We start from the raw sequence: 9,478 nt of genomic DNA, 5'->3' as shown, positions 1-9,478 counted from the left end.
AGAAAAATGGCAGAAATACCAGCTCAGCAGTATTTAGAGCTTTTTGACAATATGGTTATCAGGGCTTTCAAAACAAATTGCATTTTTCACCGTGGGCTACATGATGCCTTTGTCAGTTTGTAAATGTCAGTTTGCAAAATGTTGTGCAAGTTTGACTTTCAGTTACTTTTTTATATTAACAGAAGTCCTAGTGTAATGAATTAAATCAGCAAAATACCCTTTACAATTATGAATTACTTAATTTGTGAAATCTATACAAACTATCTAAAAAAACCCTCTTCTGCCAGTATAAGTCTTGCTACAGTAAGAGGTGCTTCTAATGCAGATATACCATCAAAGAGATATACCATTAAACCCTTTCTAGAACAGACAACACAAATTTAAGCAGAGCTGGTGATTTTAAAACCCTCAATACTTTGCTCTTTGAATTATCCACCTGCTAAGTGTAATCTTAAAACTGAGATAAAATAGGACACATTTTCAAAAATACTTATCTGCACTTTAAGGGGAAAAAAGGGCACAACTAGTCTGTCTATATTTACTATGATTGTACATAAATATGTGGCAGTACCACTCATATACAAAATTCCAAACATATTTTATTCTGTTCATTATTATTTGATTTGAAAAAAAATCTGTTCCATGTATCAGAACATCCAAAAAAACTACTTTTATACCAAAACTTAAAACACTGTATGGAACAAGTATGGAACTACACCTTTCTGTATGAAAGGAAGCATAAACTAAAGAAGCAGAACCCAAAACACGCTGTGTTTTTCTTTTTCCTATATCACGTAATCAGTCCCCAAGTTATACCACCCATTGTGTTATTTCCTTATATGAAAATAATTAAAATTATAGTGTTATAACTTTGGCTAATTGCATTAATATGTAACAGCCTGAATCAGAGTCTCAAGCTAGACCTGTGCTTCCAGAAGGGCAAGCAGGGGGGTGCAGGGAACTACAGGCTGCTCAGCCTCAGTCCCTGGGATAGTTATGCAGCAAATCCTCCTGAAGGCTATTTCCAAAAACATGAAGGACAAGAAGGTGACTGGAAACAGCCAGCATGGATTTATCAAGGGCAAATCATACCTAACCAACCTGATTGCCTTCTACAATGAGATGACTGGCTCTATGGACATGGGCAGGGGAGTAAATGAGGCTTACTTTCATTTTAACCACGCATTAGACATCATATTCCACAGTATTCTTTTAGCCAAACGGGTAAGATACGGATTGAGTAAATGTACAATATATATAGCGTGTGGAAAACTGGACTGTCACGCTCAGAGGTCAGCTGCACAAAGTCCATTTGGCACCTTGAAACTACTAGTGGCCCTCAGAGATTAATTCTGGGGCCAATACTGTTTAATGCCTTTATTAACAACCTTAACAATGGAATGAAGTGCCCTCTCTGTAAGTCTGCAGATGATATCAAATAGGGGAAAGTGACTGCTATGCTGCAGGGCAGGGCTGCCATTCAGAGGAAACTAGATAGACTAGAAAAACAGGATGACAGGAATCTCATGAAGTTTAAAAAAGGGAAATGCAATGTCCTGGACCTCGGATGAAATAACCCCATGCAACAATACAGGCTGGGAGTCAAATGCATAGGAAGCAGCTTTGCAGAAAAGGATCTGGTGGTCCTGGTGGACAAGAAGTTGAATATGAATCAGCAGCGTGCACTGGTGGCCAAAAAGGCCAACAGCAACCCTGGCTGCATTAGTAAGACAGTAGCCAGCAAGTCAAAGGAAGTCTTCTTCACAATACGGCACTTGTGAGACTGCATCTGCAGTACTGTATACAGTTTTGAGCTTCCCAGTACAGGAAAGACATGGACATACTGGAGCAAGGCCAGTGACACAAGTTGCGTTGCCACATGAGAAATTCTGGTTTCATATTAAGGAAAACATTTTCACTAGGAGGGTATTCAAACATTGGAGCAGGTTGCCCAGAGGGGTTGTGAAATCTCCATCTTTAGAGATATTAAAAACTCAAGTGGACAAGGCCCTGAGCACCTGATCTAGTTAGACCCGCTTTGAGAGCTGACCTCCAGAGATCCTTTCCAACCTAAATTACCTATGACTAATACACTAAACAGGACCATGTCACAAGCTCAAGCACTAGCCTGCAACTGTCCACTGCATTTACTTGTTACATGTTCTTTGTCATGTTTTTAGCCCATGCCAACTAACACTCTCCCAGCCTATATCCAGGCATGATTTGGAACACAGTACAAGCCAGGGACTCTTTCAATTGGCAGTGTAGATGAGGTCAAAAAGCTTGGAAAAGAAGGAGAAGATAGTATAGCTATGTATTAGCCTAGGCCATGTCACCTTCCCTCAGGACCAGAGAAAAGTCCTTGGTTTGTTTTATTTAGCTTTATAGATGTAACCTCAGAGTTGAATGAGGAAACAAATGAAGCTAAAGCACTAACAAGCCACAAAATATATAGTAAGCAAGAATAAGAAACAATGACAATAAGAGATTTAAACAAGGTGATAATTAATAGAACAGAGATACTGAAAGCTCTGTGAAATCCTCACAATTTAGAAATAGACAGCACATGAGGCTCTTGGACTAAGTAGCAGCTTGTATTTCAAAACAGTAGAAAGCTTAGGCTCACTCAAAACAGATCATTAGCTGTTCAGCAGCTAGTTGTAAGGTTTTTAAAATTTAAATGAGGTTATGGGAATTCCCAAAGAACCAAAAGAAAAGGTCCAAAGGATGCTCATTCTCACTCCAAATCAAACTGTCAGTATACAACAGTATATCAGTCCATCAAACCAGTGGGTCAAATTATTGAGTTATGCTCGATACATTTGAACTTAATTAAAGGTGAGATTTCTTGGACAGATCCTATGGCAAGCATTTACCAAAATCATCTGACAAATTGAATATTATTACAATTATTTTGTGTAAGCTCTAACCCACCACCAATAAACACACTCTGTGGAAAATGTTTGAATCAAATTCATACATGCTAAGAGTCTTTAGGAATGTAGGATTTTTTTTATCAGAACTATTAAGGATGATTTATGAATCAAATTGGTAAGTCACAAAATAGCCACTTTCAATTTAACAACTCTACAAGAAGTGCAAAAGAATCTTCCTTTAACAATGACTAACAAACTCTGTAAGGAATTCATCACTTTGAGTGAGGAAGGAAATGAAGTGACTATTCATTTAATCCATGTTCATTCCCTCAGTAACTTCTTCAAGATACACATGTATGAAAGACTGCAGATAAAATTTCAGATCCACAGATTGAAGAGTTTTAATCTATATGCTTTGGTATATTCAAGCTAAACTAGAGATGAACAGCCTGAAAATCTGCAATTCCAACTGTAGGTGACATAGAATTCTAATGTACTATTTTCTTTCATAAACTTGGTAAATGAGCTCTTTTAAACTCAGCAACAGTTGCATGGCTAGCATACCTTCCAAATTACCAGGTTTTCTGCAAATCAAGTCAAACACATTTTTCATATTCCATGCTTTCTTCTCTTCCTGAAATGGAAGGATTTCACTTTTTGTAAGGTCTAGAGAAATCAAATGATTTCAGAACTGTAAGAACTGATTTATGAAGAATGATTAAAAGAACAAACATATAGAGATACTTTATATAATATATTGTATTTATATGATAATGTATTTACATATATAAAGACATATAAAAACATATAGCCATGCTAGCCATCTAAAAAATTTACTAATGTATGTTCAAAAGGGTAAATTCCAACTTTTTTGTTTATAAACATATTTCCCACTAAATGAGTGAGAATTTCCAACACATTTTCAAAGAAAGATTTTGGTCCACAGGATAAGGAAGAATTATTTACACGAATAGTGAGAGATACAGTTGAGCATGGAATGGAACTATGGAAGGCTGTATATAATTAAAAACTTCAAGTTAGTAAGATAAGCCACAGAAATAGTCCAAGTAAGTGCTATCAAGTAAAAAAAAATTAAATTGTTATGGATAAAACACTATAAAAATGCACTGGCAAGAAGCTGGACTAAGTCTTTTCCATGTCCAACTCCAGCTAATTTGCCTCCAGTTATTTATTTGTACCTCTGCAAATTTTCAACTTCATTCATTGCACATACCATATCACTTGGTAACATTTGGCCTGCTGGCTGTATTGCTTAACTATTGGGAAACACTCTCAGACAGAAGTTAATGAGCAGCCTCTGCTCGATGTGCTGACTCTGAAGAACCAAATGTAACCTGTATCTAAGAAAGTATTATTAACAAACCACCACCTGCTAAGCATCACTCTAACGCAGAATATCTAAGATAACTCAGTTCAATTATATAACTGATTAATTTAATCTGCAGGTGCACCCAGCCTAAATCAGTACACAAAGGATACACTTCAATACTTTTATTTTGACATCTGTGAACACTGGCCCTTTGAATAACTGCATTGTTCTATTTTCTCGTGCAGTATCTCAGCTTTCATCAACTTTAAATCAGCTAGACACTTAAGATGCACATTTTATGAGTACTTCTTGAGCCACAAATAGTTCTTGCATGTATTTTCATATCCAGAAATGTAATTTAATACAATGAAAAAGAACCACATAGGAAAAGCGTCTATATATGAATGAATTGCTAGTTATCATGTTTATGCAATAAAAGTTCAGCAAAACTTTAAATAAATTCTTATTTGATTGCTATTAATACTACAGGATATGGAACTTCAAAAGACACCAAAAATTGTTCTAGCGTTTTATGTGCAGTGCCTGAAGTTCCTTTTAGATAAAGGAAAATCCTAGAAATTAAGTGAAAGTCTGGTATCAAAGTGGATTAGGATCATTTTATTTCACTCTAAATACTGTTCTGGCTCTATATATGCATATAGATGCATAAAAAATACAAGAAAAATTCTATGACACTGGAGCTAGAAACAGTTGTTCATAAAACATTTTTTCCGATGTTCATCTCCCTTTGGAACTCACACTCAGAACATATATATAAAAAAAATTTTAATGGTACTTGAAGAAATGAATTTCAGAACATAGAAAATCAAAAATCTATCTGAATCAGTAATTAGATTTTTAGGAAAGTATGATTCACAGAGTACATCTGCTCACCTTCCAGTTTTAAAAGGTACTGATCATCAAGAGCCAAAATTTTAAGATGTTAACACCAACATTAGGTATCTTAGTTTTGAGGGGTTCCATTTAAGATACCTCAAAATAGCCCAATTTTCAAAAAATAGTCTGTGCACCAATCTCCTAAAAAACAATCAACCTTAAGATGTGTCAAGGTGGTGATGAACAAATCAGATTACCAGAAATTACTACAGTTGAGATCTTAAAATCTGAACATATTCATTTTAATTCTCACTAGCACAACATACTTGGCTTAATTTCAATACACTTTTAACACATTTAATTCAAATTACTAGATCATTTGCATTTAAAAGATAGACAGACTTGTATAAGGGGCTGCACTGTTTATTCTTTGTTACCTGAAGCATTTCACTTAGGTATAATTCAAGAGGACCAAAACAAGAAGCCTAATCTGTTTAAGCAGTCAGTGGACACTCAGAGCTGGAATAGGATGATTCAGAGCATCTAAAGCAAACTAAAACAAGTGATATGTATTAATTTCTCAAATAGATATACAGAGATATATAGAGTCTATCCATCTGAGTCTATGTGGGGCTTACTCTATCTGATAGAGAATATCAAAAAATACTTGTTACAGAGTTTTACAGTCAAATCCCATAACGTAATCAAGTGACTATATTGGACATATTGTTAATGCAGTTATTCAACATTCAGTCTGGGGATTTTTGTAAGAGGAAAAAGTAACAATTTCTCTGTTATAATTATTACTTTTATCTTGGATTGCCAAATACACCACCACTTTTTTTTTTTTTTTGTAAACAAAACTACGGATAAAAATGTTAACTTTTGTTTAAAGTCTTTCAATTGAAATAATTCAAGTGAAACACTGAAACAACTGAGTTTCAATGGCTCCAGAAAAGTAAAGCACAGAATTACTGCCTGGATTCTTGGTGGGCCTCTCCTAATTAGAAGATTAATAGGGAAAAGAAAAAGAACTCTTTAAAATTTGCAACAGGCATGCATTCTAAAGGATACTGAATAACTGAAAGGAGAATTTTCCCACTTAAATGGAAGCTTTGCACTGGTGTCAAATTAAATGAAATTTGTTATACATACATATTTTTTCATTAAATTAGAAAGGGAACATTTATTTTATTCCAACACAAAATAGTTTAAGGTATTACATCAGCAAAGAAGTTTTACTCGTATTTCTATACAAGACAGAATTTAAATACATACTTAAAATTAAGGACACCCTTAAATTGTGTCCTGAATACAGATGCTTTCCTGGATGGCAGCCTAAGATTATTAATGTGCTATGACACATAGTTTAAAAAATTACTAATCTTGAAAGATGAAATTCCTGTATTATCCATGTTAATATTTACTATGGTCTACTTGTCTATTTTTACCCCATCTAATAGCCTAACTTTTAGCAAATGAATTCTTATATTTAATAAAGAAGTTGCCTCTTCACAATGGATAATTATCCATTTCTCTTAAGCAATGGCTGAGTTTGTGTAAGAGAATTCCCACAAGAGACAATCACAGATGCTGATTTTCTAATACATCTCATAGACTTAAGAAGAACATTAAGGGAAACACCTAAATGATTCATTCTCAGTTTCTACACTTTTTATAAGTAAAGCAAGATAAGACTTTCAAATGCTAACATATTGTGCAAATATTCAGTACTAACCATTTAACCTAAAATCATTAAAATGTCCTAGAAAAAGAAAAGCAAGATTACTTTTGTTAATAAATTTCAAATAGGACTGCATTAATTAGCTGTCTATAAAACAAATTTGATATGGTATATGCAATGTGAAGCATTATCACTGGTACTCAGAAATATCCCATGTGGAAAAGTAAAATCTTCTCCTGATTTGACGAAACTAAATGATCAAACGTCAAGTGTTTAAACGGAACCTGGTTGTGCACATTTCAAAATAAAGTTATGTCAGGTGCTATCACAACAGTTTCTGCTTGTCTCTAATGCAAAATTATCCTAACATCTTTCTAGTAGAGGATTCCTTCCTGCTCTCTTGATGTAGACAGTTATGTATAGGCTCAGCAGTAAAAAGTAGAGAAACATCCTCTCTCTCTGTCCCCAAAATTAAGGTGCCATGCAGAGGCAATTTATCTGACTTTTACTTACAGCTGTAGAGGAAAAATATACCAATTAAAAGGGATCTAATATAGACTAGTGAAGCTGACCTACCATAGTCTTACTCAACAGATCTGTTTTTCTATTATATCTGAGTCATGCTTGCTGATTATCTGCCAAAAATAAGCCAGTATTGTACCTTTTTTTTAATTAGCACTGCAAAGACAGCACAACCATGAAAAACGACCCATGTCTGATTACTGCTCACAAATCATCAACAGAATCTCTCATTAAGGGCCTATTCCTGCCAACATTACCTACCTTACATGAGGTAAAATGAGAAAATGAATCCTTGAATTCACTCAGTGGCAATAAACATAGAACTAAAGGACACCATATTTTCAAACTCACTTTAGAATACAGCAGTTCTCCTAACAAAGCAAGATTTTAGCTTCTAATTGCTAGAGCTAATTAGGAAATGAATTTTTGTCCCAATATTAATTTCAGCATTTTGAATTTAGTTTGTGTTCTGAATCAAAAAGGAAAGTCGAATTACTGGAAAATTCACAGAGCAAGAAAAAGGCTTGAATCCAAAATGTCCCAATTCCTGATTGGAAAATAAAGACAACTAATAGAAACTGACTCTCTCCAAACTTTGATTGTTAAACTAGAAAACTTTGATTGTTAGTCACAACCCATTCTAAGATAGTTCCGTTTCTCATACACAGAGTTAGAACCAAACCCACTTATTATTCTGCATACTACTGCTCATGAGTATGACATTATGTTTATTACCATGTGGGGTTTTCACAATCTCACTAGAGGCATTTTTTGCAGACTTTCATACTGCTGGATAGGCTGGGAGCTGTGCAAATTCTGAATATGTCACTATCTCCATATATGGCCTACAATGTAAGAAATAACTGTATTCTATAACCATTACTTACTAAGTATGTGCTCACAACAATAGTCTCGGTTTACGCAGGCAGATAGTAAAGTGCTGTTGCACTTTCTGTACTATTGCTTTCTAGCTGAATCTGCACTCTTTGTACAGATATAAATATCTGTAAATTTTCCCCAAATCTCTAGTACTGCCTGCTGTTCAAGACACTTCTATTCAGGAAACAGTAGCTAACTCTTTTTCTTTTTTAAACAAGCCTTTTCTGGAATATCCTCAGAAGCCAGGGCATCCACTTCAACCTATGCCAAAAAGTGTACAGCAGTTAATTCACTGAATTTTTAATTGCAGTCCCATTATCAGCATTTTCAATGTTGTTTTCATTTAGAGATTCACACACTGAAAATACATAAATAACATTTAGCTTTCACATATGCAACTGTTATTGCAAATTCTTTCAAGTAACACATACATTTTTTAAAGGTGTTTAATTATTTCTATATTCTTTGTACAGTTTTTCTTAGAGATATAGAAACATGCAAACGTAACAGCTTTTTTGCTATGCGTAATGTATGCAGAAGTACTCAAGGGTCCTAACATTCTGACCAGATACATCAAATTTTTGCCACTTATATGTATCTATGTGGGGCATATATGTGTCTGTGTATCCGTATGCACACTTTATAACATGAATACAGAAGGCCAAATTCTATCTTTGGACTCAGCAACTTGAGACAATCATGTAAGGCCTGAGTTCAAACCCATTGAAACAAAGGGAAAAACTTGAAAATAATTTCAGTTTACCAGGGCAGAACTCTACCAATACAGTTAAACCAACAACTATTGTATTTTTTTATAAGAAAGGACTTACTTGTCTAACACACTTGATTCTACCAAAGAATTTATAGATGTGAAACCCAAGATCGCACCTCCCTACAACCTACAGGTACACAGCCCAAATTCCTTTAGCCTAGGGCTTCTATCATATATCTTGCCCTATCAGTTCATATGGCTCACACCTGGCATTCAGGTCTTGTGGATCCCATTCTGCGATCTCCTGCTCTCCCCATGCATTGTACATGAAGTTTAAGTGACCGTAGTGAGATTATAAATTTGACTCATCGTGCTTAAAAGGTAGATGCTGTAATGATGATCAAATCTCTTCTCTGTGAATCCTGCCATTTTTTAAAATCATTGTGTTAGCTAATAAGCTGTCTCAGCATCAAGTGCCACTATCCCTTGTGCCAAGTGGTTACTGTCTCAACATTAATCTATGCATTTTCTCAAGAAGAAATACTGTATCATGGAAAAGTAAAAGAACAAAATTATCATGGAACTATCACATGTACAAACTTCAGCAAAGACGGACAGTGGCTTCAGAACTCCCATAA

This window comes from Apteryx mantelli, chromosome 3, assembly GCF_036417845.1.
Source record: "Apteryx mantelli isolate bAptMan1 chromosome 3, bAptMan1.hap1, whole genome shotgun sequence".
Lineage (NCBI taxonomy): Eukaryota > Metazoa > Chordata > Aves > Apterygiformes > Apterygidae > Apteryx > Apteryx mantelli.
Note: the sequence above shows the minus strand (reverse complement) of the source record.